Genomic DNA, 9,534 nt, shown 5'->3' with positions numbered 1-9,534 from the left:
ATTCGATTCCCGGCAGGAGAGATTTTTCCCTTCTCTACAGCGTCCATACTGACTCTGGGGCCCACCTAGCCTCCTACCCAATTTTCTCAGGGGTAAAGTGGCCACGGCGTGAAGCTGACCACTCACCTCCATCTAGTATCGAAGTAAAGAATAGTGGAGCTATACCTCAACTTCCAAATACGTCTTCATGGTGTTGTGCTGAATTAATTAAGCACAGGGGTTTTACCCTAGGCCTACTTACCCATGGAGCTGAGCTCTTCTGGGGGGCCACCAATTCTGCAGCTACTCAAGGATTTCCCAGCATTTTATGGAACCCGAAGGTTCATTACCGTGTTCACAAGAGCCCTTCACTGGTCCCTGTCCTGAGCCAGATCAATCCAGTCCATACCATCCTATCTCTCTAATAAGATCCATTTTAATATTGTCCACCCACCTACGCCTTGGTCTTCCCGGTGGCTCCTTCCTTCTGGCTTTCCCACCAATATCCTATATGCATTCCTCATCTCCCCCATTCGTGCTACTGTGCCAGGTGGGTCCCCTGTCACCACGGCATGGCGCGTCCTCAGGTTGCGTATGGAGAAGACGCCCTCCAGGTGTGGTGGGAAGCTGCGAATATATTTAATAAGCAGCAGCGGACAGCCGACAAGGGGTGGTCCTCCAGCTGTGCGGTTGGGCGTGGGGCTAACAACTCATCGCAAAAATAACAATGTTACGAAAATGAACACCTTAGGCCTACAGTTGGAACAATGTCGTTAGCTATCCCAAGCATCAGTGACACACACTCTTGCACAGAGAATGGAATCACTAACGTCCCTCGTAACTTTCAGGTCAGTGTCTCGCAACCTATTTATTCCTGTGGGACAGATTTTTGAAACTGAAGTCCCATTGAGTGTGGATGCAGTGGAGAAACCAACGTTTCTTTTCTCAACCTCCTGTCCAATGAGTGAGGAGCCGGGATAACGTAGTCGGTATAGCGACTGGCTACGGGCAGGACGACCGAGGGGTAGGAGTTCGAGTCCCGGCAGGGTCAATAATTTTCTCTTCTCCACGTCATCCAGACCGGCTCTGGGGCCTACCCAGCATCCTATCCAATGGGCACCGAGGGCTCTTTCCCCGAGGGTAAAGTGACCAGGGCGTGAAGCTGTTCACTCACCTCCAACTAATGCGGAGGTCAAGAAAACGTGGATCTCTACATTTACTCCTCCCTACGTCTTCACGGGGTTGTGCTTAATTAGTTAAGCACAGGCGCAACTTTAAAATATTTTTACCCTGTCCGCTGGGTACCGGGGGCTCCTTCCCCGAAGGTTAAGCGGCCGGGTCGTGAAGCTGACGACGCACCTCCTTCTAGCGCTGATGTCAAAAATGGTGGAGCTACACCTCCACTCCCCCATACGTCGTAATGGGTGGTTCTTAATTAATTAAGCACAGAGTCAACTTTACTTTTACCTGATTAGTATAAAGAAGTATTACATTCGAGGTGGAATACTTAAGCTGAATTTATGTATTATGGCAATGAAAAGCTCAGTAAAGGTAACATTTATCCCTGGGCTTCATTAGTAATATATTGGTCAAGGAGAAATTTGGATTCAGGACTAATCTTTCTACTAATAATGCCACTTGTTTGATCATTTATTGACGGCTTTGTATGAGGGATATAATGTGGGAAGAATATTCTGCGATCTTGAAAAAGACTTTGGCTGTGTTAACCATAAGATTTTGTTATCCAAACCGGAATTTTATGGTATCTCTGGATTAATGGTCAAACTAATAGCATCATATTTACAAGAAAGATTTCAAAGAACAAGATCGAAATATAAATATCACAATCTGAATACTTGCTCTGATTGGGTAACATCTCTCATGGATTTCCCCAAGGTTCCACCTTGGGCCCTTTACTTTTTCTGATCTATATTAATGATCTCCCTTTGGTTTTAAACAAGATCTTTACCACTATTCTTTTTGCTGATGACACCAGTGTTATCATAAATGAATCTGATCCCTCTATTTTTTGTAACAAGTTATATAAAGTCTTCAAAACTTTAAATATGTGGTTCAATATCAATTTATTATCCTTACATTAATTTGGAAACTTTTTTGTTGGTATGCTATGCTTATTTTCATTCCATCATGCATTATGGCATCATATTTTGGGGAAATTCCTCATATGCTATTAACGTGTTCCGCGTGCAGCAGAGGGCGCTCAGAATAATGATGGGTATTGGTAGTAGAGATTCTTGTAGGCAATTGTTCATAACTTTGGGTATTCTCCCTCTTCAATCCCAATGAATCTATTCTTTATTGTCTCTTTTTGGTTAACAACATGGATTCATAACAGTTTATATCTGATATATACACAACAGAAATACAAGACAGGGTTATAATTTTAATCTTTATCAACCTTCAGCCCATGGGTCACTATATCTCAAGGGAGCTTATTATATGGGTATTAGGGTGTTTAATAATCTTCCTGTTTTAATAAAGCAATTATATAACAATCCTATAGATTTTAACTGGCTTTGAAAACATTCTTATGGGATCATTCATTTTATACTTTAGATAAATATTTTGATTTCAGATATGACAAGAATAATGATACTATTCACTTGCAATGACTGTCTGCCAAATGTTGTTATGTTGTGTAATGTTTTGATTGATTATGTATGTTTTGATTGCTCCTCCTATATGACTGTTTCCACATCCTCAATTGCATGGATCTATGGAATGAAATAAAGAACTATGAACTATGAGACGTTATGGCGGGATCTTGTTTTGGACAGCAAACTGCACTATTTTCATATCAGCAAAACTTTAAAATTAAAGTACATAACAACGCTGTTTAACCAGGTGATTATGTTTTTCTAAAAAGTACCCTAGCATTTAGTATTTGTCAAAATAGAAATGTTAAAGGGAACGACATCATGTAAGTAATAAATTAACAGGAATATGTGGCATAGTTATTGAATGTACACAGGGTCAGTGATGTTAGGCAGATAGAAATCCATACAGCTGAGCTGTTAGTCCCTGACCCTAGCCATTTTGAGGTTGAAAGTGCTATTGCAAAATTGAAATGGTGTAAGTCGCCAAGTAGTGATCACATGCCAGCAGAACTTATTCAAGCAGGAGGTGTAATATTAAGTTCTAAGATCCATAAGCTAATCGCTTCTATTTGGCATATGGAAAAATTGTTTGATCAGCAGAAGGACTCTGTTATTGTACTACTTCACAAGGATGATAACACTGACTGCAGTAATTAGCGGGGGATATCACTGCTATCAACTTCATACACAATTTTACGCAATATCCTTCTCTCAAGGTTAAGTCCATATGTAGATTACATTACTGAGGATCATCAGTGTGGGTTTCGACACAGGAGATCAACTACTGATCACATCTTTTGCATTAGTCAAATACTAGAGAAAAAATAGGAGTACATTGAGACAGTACATCAGCTCTTCATAGACTTCAAGAAAGCCTATTGTATTGAATATTGTACAATACTTTCCTCCTAACTGAATCACAGGCTTTCTTGAAGTCTATGAATAGATGATGTACTGTCTTATCATACTCCCATTTTTTCTCCAATATCTGACAAAACCCCCTACTTGGTGTCTCCACCTTATCATGGTGAGGGGGTTTGAGTATGCCAAGGACCCTGAGAGCTATACCAGCGGCAGCATAGCTACTGGCAGGGCCTCCCTTGCTAGACAGGTCAAAGGGTAGGCATCAGACGAAGAGAGACACCAAAAACCAAAAACTGATGCCAGAAGCAGCGTCATCAGCAGCGACTTGAAGCACAGAGCAAATGATGCTCGAGATGGTTCAAGTTCGTATAGCAACAGGCGTGACCAGAGTGGTTTGAACGGCTGTTGTACTGCGATGTGGAAAGCAAATGGAAAAACTACCACATTATCACATTTCATGGATAGTCTCTTTCCAAAAACAGAGATACCATGTATGTGAGATGTTTCCTCTGGAGACGAAACAATCCAGAGGTAAACTACTCCCCCAATCAGATCTCTGGGGGGGGAGTGTTTCTAGAGGGAATGTCATGCAGGTGTTACGACAAGAAAAAGTGCGAAGATCAGAAGGAACATCACTGCTACAAGATTGGAACATGGAATGTACGGACCTTGAATCAAGCAGGCAAATTGGAGAATTTGAAAATGGAAATGCAGAAGAATTAGGTGTCTGTTTTAGGTGTCAGCGAAGTGCGGTGGAAAAAACAAGGTGAAATAAAAAGTGGTGACTATACAGTGCATTATTCTGGAGGTGAATGGGTTGAAAGAGGCGTGGCAATAGTGGTGCATAAAAGTGCTTATTGACTTTTGTGAAAGAAATGGACTGATTGTTACCAACACTTGGTTCAAGAAGCCAAAGAGAAGACTTTACACATGGAAGGCACCTGGGGATTGGAGGCGGCATCAGCTGGACTACATCCTTGTGAAACATCGATTCAGAAACAGTGTGAAGGATGTGAAGACGCTGCCTGGGGCAGATATTGACTCTGACCACAACTTACTGGTTGCCAAGTTTCGAACCAGGTTGAGGAAAATTATAAGATTCCAAAAGCGCAGACCTAGATGGGTTTTGGAGAAGTTATATGCTCAAAGACAAAGCATGCAGGAGACCCTAGAAGAGAAACTCAGTGCAGTTGAAAGTGAAAGCAGAAACGCTGAAGCGCAGTGGAACGATATAAAAGAATGCATGTTAGATACTATCAGTGATTTGGTAGGTAAAGTTGAGAAGATAGCAAGAAAACCATGGGTTACACAGGAGATGATGAGTAAAATGGAGGAGCGAAGGAAATGGAAGAATGTCAACAATGAAGAAGGCAGGAGGAAATACAGGAGACTGAGGAAAGAATTGAAAAGAGCCACGGACAGGGCCAAAAAGGAATATCTTGAGAAGATATGTAATGAGATTATAGAATTTCAAAGGACAGGACGTTATGATTTGATGTATATGAAGACAAAAGAACTAGGATGGAAAGAGAACCATGGGATTCAAAATATTGGCATCAAAGACTACCAGGGGAATAGAATAGTAGATCAGAGGCAAGTGCTGAAACACTACAGAACTATATGATCGACCTATTTGGCCAGAAACCTTGGAAGTGGAACCAGAAGAAGAAGTAGATACAGACGAGAAAGGACCATGTATTTTACAAAGTGAGGTGGAAAAGGCTATCAAGGACATGAGGAATGGAAAGGCTACAGGAGATGATGATGTACCTGGAGATGTGCATAAGTTACTGGGAGAAGGTGGTTTGAAAACACTGACAAAACTAATAAACACCATATATGAAACTGGGGAGTGGCCCAAGGACTTTACAGAAGTTACAATGATTGCCTTAAAGAAAAAGACAAAAGCTACAAAATGCAGCGACCATCGCACAATAAGTCTTATTGCACATACAGCAAAGATAATAGCAAAGATACTTAAAAGAAGAATTGAAAGGAAAATAGAGGATGTACTTGGAGAAGATCAGTTTGGATTTAGAAGAGGAAAAGGAACCAGGGATGCAATTGGGATGATGAGAATTATAGCGGAACGAACTTTGGAGATAGATGAAGAACTGTGTGTTTGCTTCATAGACTGGCAGAAGGCATTTGACCGGGTAAACTGGACCAAATTAATGCAGATCCTGAAAGAAACAGGTATCGATTGGCATGAAAGAAGATTGATTAGCAAATTGTACATGGATCAGAAAGTTAGAGTACGACTGGACAGGGGGGAGACAGGAAGTGTGCAGATTGGAAGAGGAGTTCGACAAGGATGCTGTTTATCACCAATTCTGTTCAACTTGTACAGCGAATGCCTTACCAAGGAAGCTCTGGATGGGCTCGGTGACTTCAAAGTAGGAGGGCAAATTATTCAAACTGTGAAATATGCAGATGACCTTGTGTTAATGGCTAAGGAAGAAACTGTGCTACAGGGCATGATTGATAGACTAATTGAAATTGGAAGGTGCTATGGCATGGAAATGAATGTGGAGAAAACAAAAGTAATGAAAATTTCGAGACAACCAACCCAAGTCACAATAAAGATAGACCAAAAACAACTGGAGAATGTGAAATGTTTTAAATATTTGGGTAGCTTGTTAACAGACGATGGAAGGTGTACTTGTGAACTTAAATCTAGGATTGCCATGGCAAAAGCTGCATCAAGAAGAAGAATCTTTTTACCAGCAAATTGGACTTAAACTTGAGAAAGAAACTAGTGAAATGCTACATTTGGAGCATGGCTTTGTATGGGGCTGAAACTTGGACACTTAGGGCAGTAGATCAGAAACATGTGGAAAGCTTCGAAATGTGGTGTTGGAGAAGGATGGAGAAGATCAGTTGGACCGATTATGTGAGAAATGAAGAAGTGTTATTTAGAGTCAGTGAGCAGAGGAATATCCTACACGAAATAAGAAAATGGAAGGCTAATTGGATTGGTCATATCTTTTGCAGTAACTGCCTTCTAAAAGAAGTTATTGAAGGAAAGACAGAGGGGTGGATAGAATTGACCAGAAGACGAGGAAGAAGATGTAAGAAGATGCTGGATGACCGTGGGGACAGAAGAGGATATTTTCATTTGAAGGAGAAAGCTCTAGATCGCATTAAGCGGAGGAACTGTTTTGGAAGAGACTTGTGGACCTGTCGTCTGACAGATTACTGATGAATGAATGAATCTGACAAAGTTGATCTGTTATGTCGAAACCCACACTGATGATCCTGAATAATTTCATCTATATGTAGACATATTAACCCTCAAAGACTATTGGGCAAAATTTTGTATGAAGTTGATAGCAGTGATATCCCTCGATAATTACTACAGTCAGTTTTATCACCCTTTTGTGAACTGGTACAATAATAGACTCCTTCCACTGATCAGGCAATTTTTCCTTATGCCAAATAGAAGTAATTAGTTTATGGATCTTAGAACGTAATATTTCGCCTCCTGCTTGAACAAGTTCTGCTGGAATTTGATCACTACCTGGCGATTTATACCTTTTCAATTATGCAATAGCACTTTCAACCTCAAAAGGGGCAGGATCAGGTATTAATGGCTCAGCGCTATGGATTTCTGTCTGCCTAACTTCACTGACCCTATGTACATTCAATAACTGAGAGAAGTAGTTCTTCCACCTATTCAAAATGTTGTAGGAATCTGCAAGCGGATCACCATTCTCATCTTTCACTAAGTTACTACTAGGTTGCTAACCCCTCTTAAAATCATTTATTCCTCTATACAGGTCTCTAATGTTCTTGTTCTTACTGTACATTGCAAGCTCTTCAATTTTGTCTTTCAGATATTCCCTCTTTTTATTCCTGAAAGGCCTGCTGGTTTCATGTCTTGTATTGTTCAGATGATCCTCATTTATTTTGCTTGGATCCTGTAACCATTGTAATTTGGCTTGTTTTCTTTGATCTAATAATTTTGAGCACCCTCCATCAAACCAGGGCTTATGCTTCTTCAGTTCATTATAACCTAGACTCTCCTAGGCAGAAATTTTTATATTCTCTCTAAATTTCCCAAGCTTTATTAACATCGACCTCAGTGTTCAAGCTTTCCAAGGCCGCGAACCTATTTGAGATTTCAACACAATACTCTTCTTTACCCTCTACCTCATTTAATTTCTTGAGATTGAACCTCTCCATATTAACTCCGTGCTTTGTTTGTCTGCTCACTGCAAGTCTTTCGCTAGCCTTTGCCACCACCAGGTAGTGGTCAGTATCACAATTTGCTGCCCCGAATGATCAGACTTCATGTGTACTTGAATGCAGTCTCCTATCTATCAAAATATGGTCGATTTTATTGTGTATCTTCCCATCATGGGATGTCCAAGTAAATTTATGGATTCTATAATGTGGGAACATTGTACTTTTGACAGTAAAATTTTCTGATGTGGCAAAGTTTACTGCTCTAACTCCATTATCATTACTAATTTCGTGCAAACTCTCATTCCCAATCGTTGGTTTGAAAATGTCTTCCCTCCTTACTTTGGCATTAAAATCTAACAAATTTTTGATAGGGTACTTCGGGAATTTATCAAATACATGTCTTAGTTCTTCATAGAACCTGTTCTTTAAGTCATCTATTGTATCTTCTGTTGGGGCATGAACATTCATAACGATGATATCACACCAGCGACCTTTTAGTATAACACAGTATGCACCAAAAATACAAGACTCAAAATCGCGCATCTCGAAAGCGCATGTACATTTTTTGACGGCATAGCTCCAGCCGCACGTGTTCTCAGTAGTGAAAAGGAAGTTGTGTTGTGCATTTGTTGCTGGAAATGGGTCTCTAGACAGAGGAAAACTATTCATAGTTGAGTATTATTTCCGCTCATACGGAAGTGGTTGCCAGACGACTCGCTTCCTTGGTTTTGAGCAGCCAGATATTATCATTCAGAAACCGCTACACAGTACACGTGTGACAGTATGGTGTGCCGACTCAGCACACGGTATATTAGGCCCCTATTTCATTGAGGATGAAGAAGGCAATGCTCTTACCATCACTCAAGAACGCTACAGGGACATGGTGATCGGACCATTTCTTCAGGATTTCAGAATTATCTGTGATGCAAGGGGCCTTCACATGAATAGACAGTGGTAGCAACATGACATATTTTCATTTCAGTACTGTAAATTTTGACGCATACTGTATATGATATCCTATCACTAATGAACTCTACTCTCTTAACTGCAGATTAACTGATTCTCTTATGTATGAAAAGACCTGTACCTAATTCATGAATTTCATTACTGTTTCCATAGAAAAATATATATTCACCTGCTGGTTCGATGCCACCTCTGTCCCACCTGAACTGTTTGCATAAGGCCCAGGTTTGGTGTAGAATTTAAGTGCTTTCTTGCATCTTACTGCTTGGCTTGTGGTTACATCTCATACCAAATGCTGGTTGTTTATTTCCTGAGCTTAGTGTATATTGCAGATTTTATCTTTAATGTTTTTGGGTCTATGAAATTGGTTTACAAATGCATGCACTAAGTGACAATGCTTTCAATGATCTAAATGCACCTTTGAAGAACTACTGTCACATGATATGCAGAGATAGAAAGCTGCTGAGATGAAGGAGAAATATGCTTTAATTTGGTGTGACTGAAGTGAATGGCAAGCTGGGGAAAACAAATATGGGTGGGCAGTAGTTGGAAGTGAGCATCTGATCACATGAACTATGACAGCACTAGTTTGTGACAATATAATGATGTTAGATCAGCCATATAATGCATATAGCATATAGTTATACCTATTGAGTCATATTACGTGACTGCTACTATTCTAATTTTCTTGTCTTGTAGTGCTTTGGTACTATTTCCGGTATCAGTAGTACCAAATAAATGCACTGAATTATTTCACCTTCTTTGAATTACTGACATGTGTACAGATACTCTACTGTTGTTCATAAAGTACTTACATGACCAAAACAGTTCTAACAAAATTAAGGGCTACCTTAGTAAGGACTAAATCCTTCACTCTGTAAGTACGAGAGACAACCTGTTTTCAGGTTAATCTATACAGGAT

This window comes from Cryptotermes secundus, unplaced genomic scaffold, assembly GCF_002891405.2.
Source record: "Cryptotermes secundus unplaced genomic scaffold, Csec_1.0 scaffold384, whole genome shotgun sequence".
NCBI lineage: Eukaryota > Metazoa > Arthropoda > Insecta > Blattodea > Kalotermitidae > Cryptotermes > Cryptotermes secundus.
Note: the sequence above shows the minus strand (reverse complement) of the source record.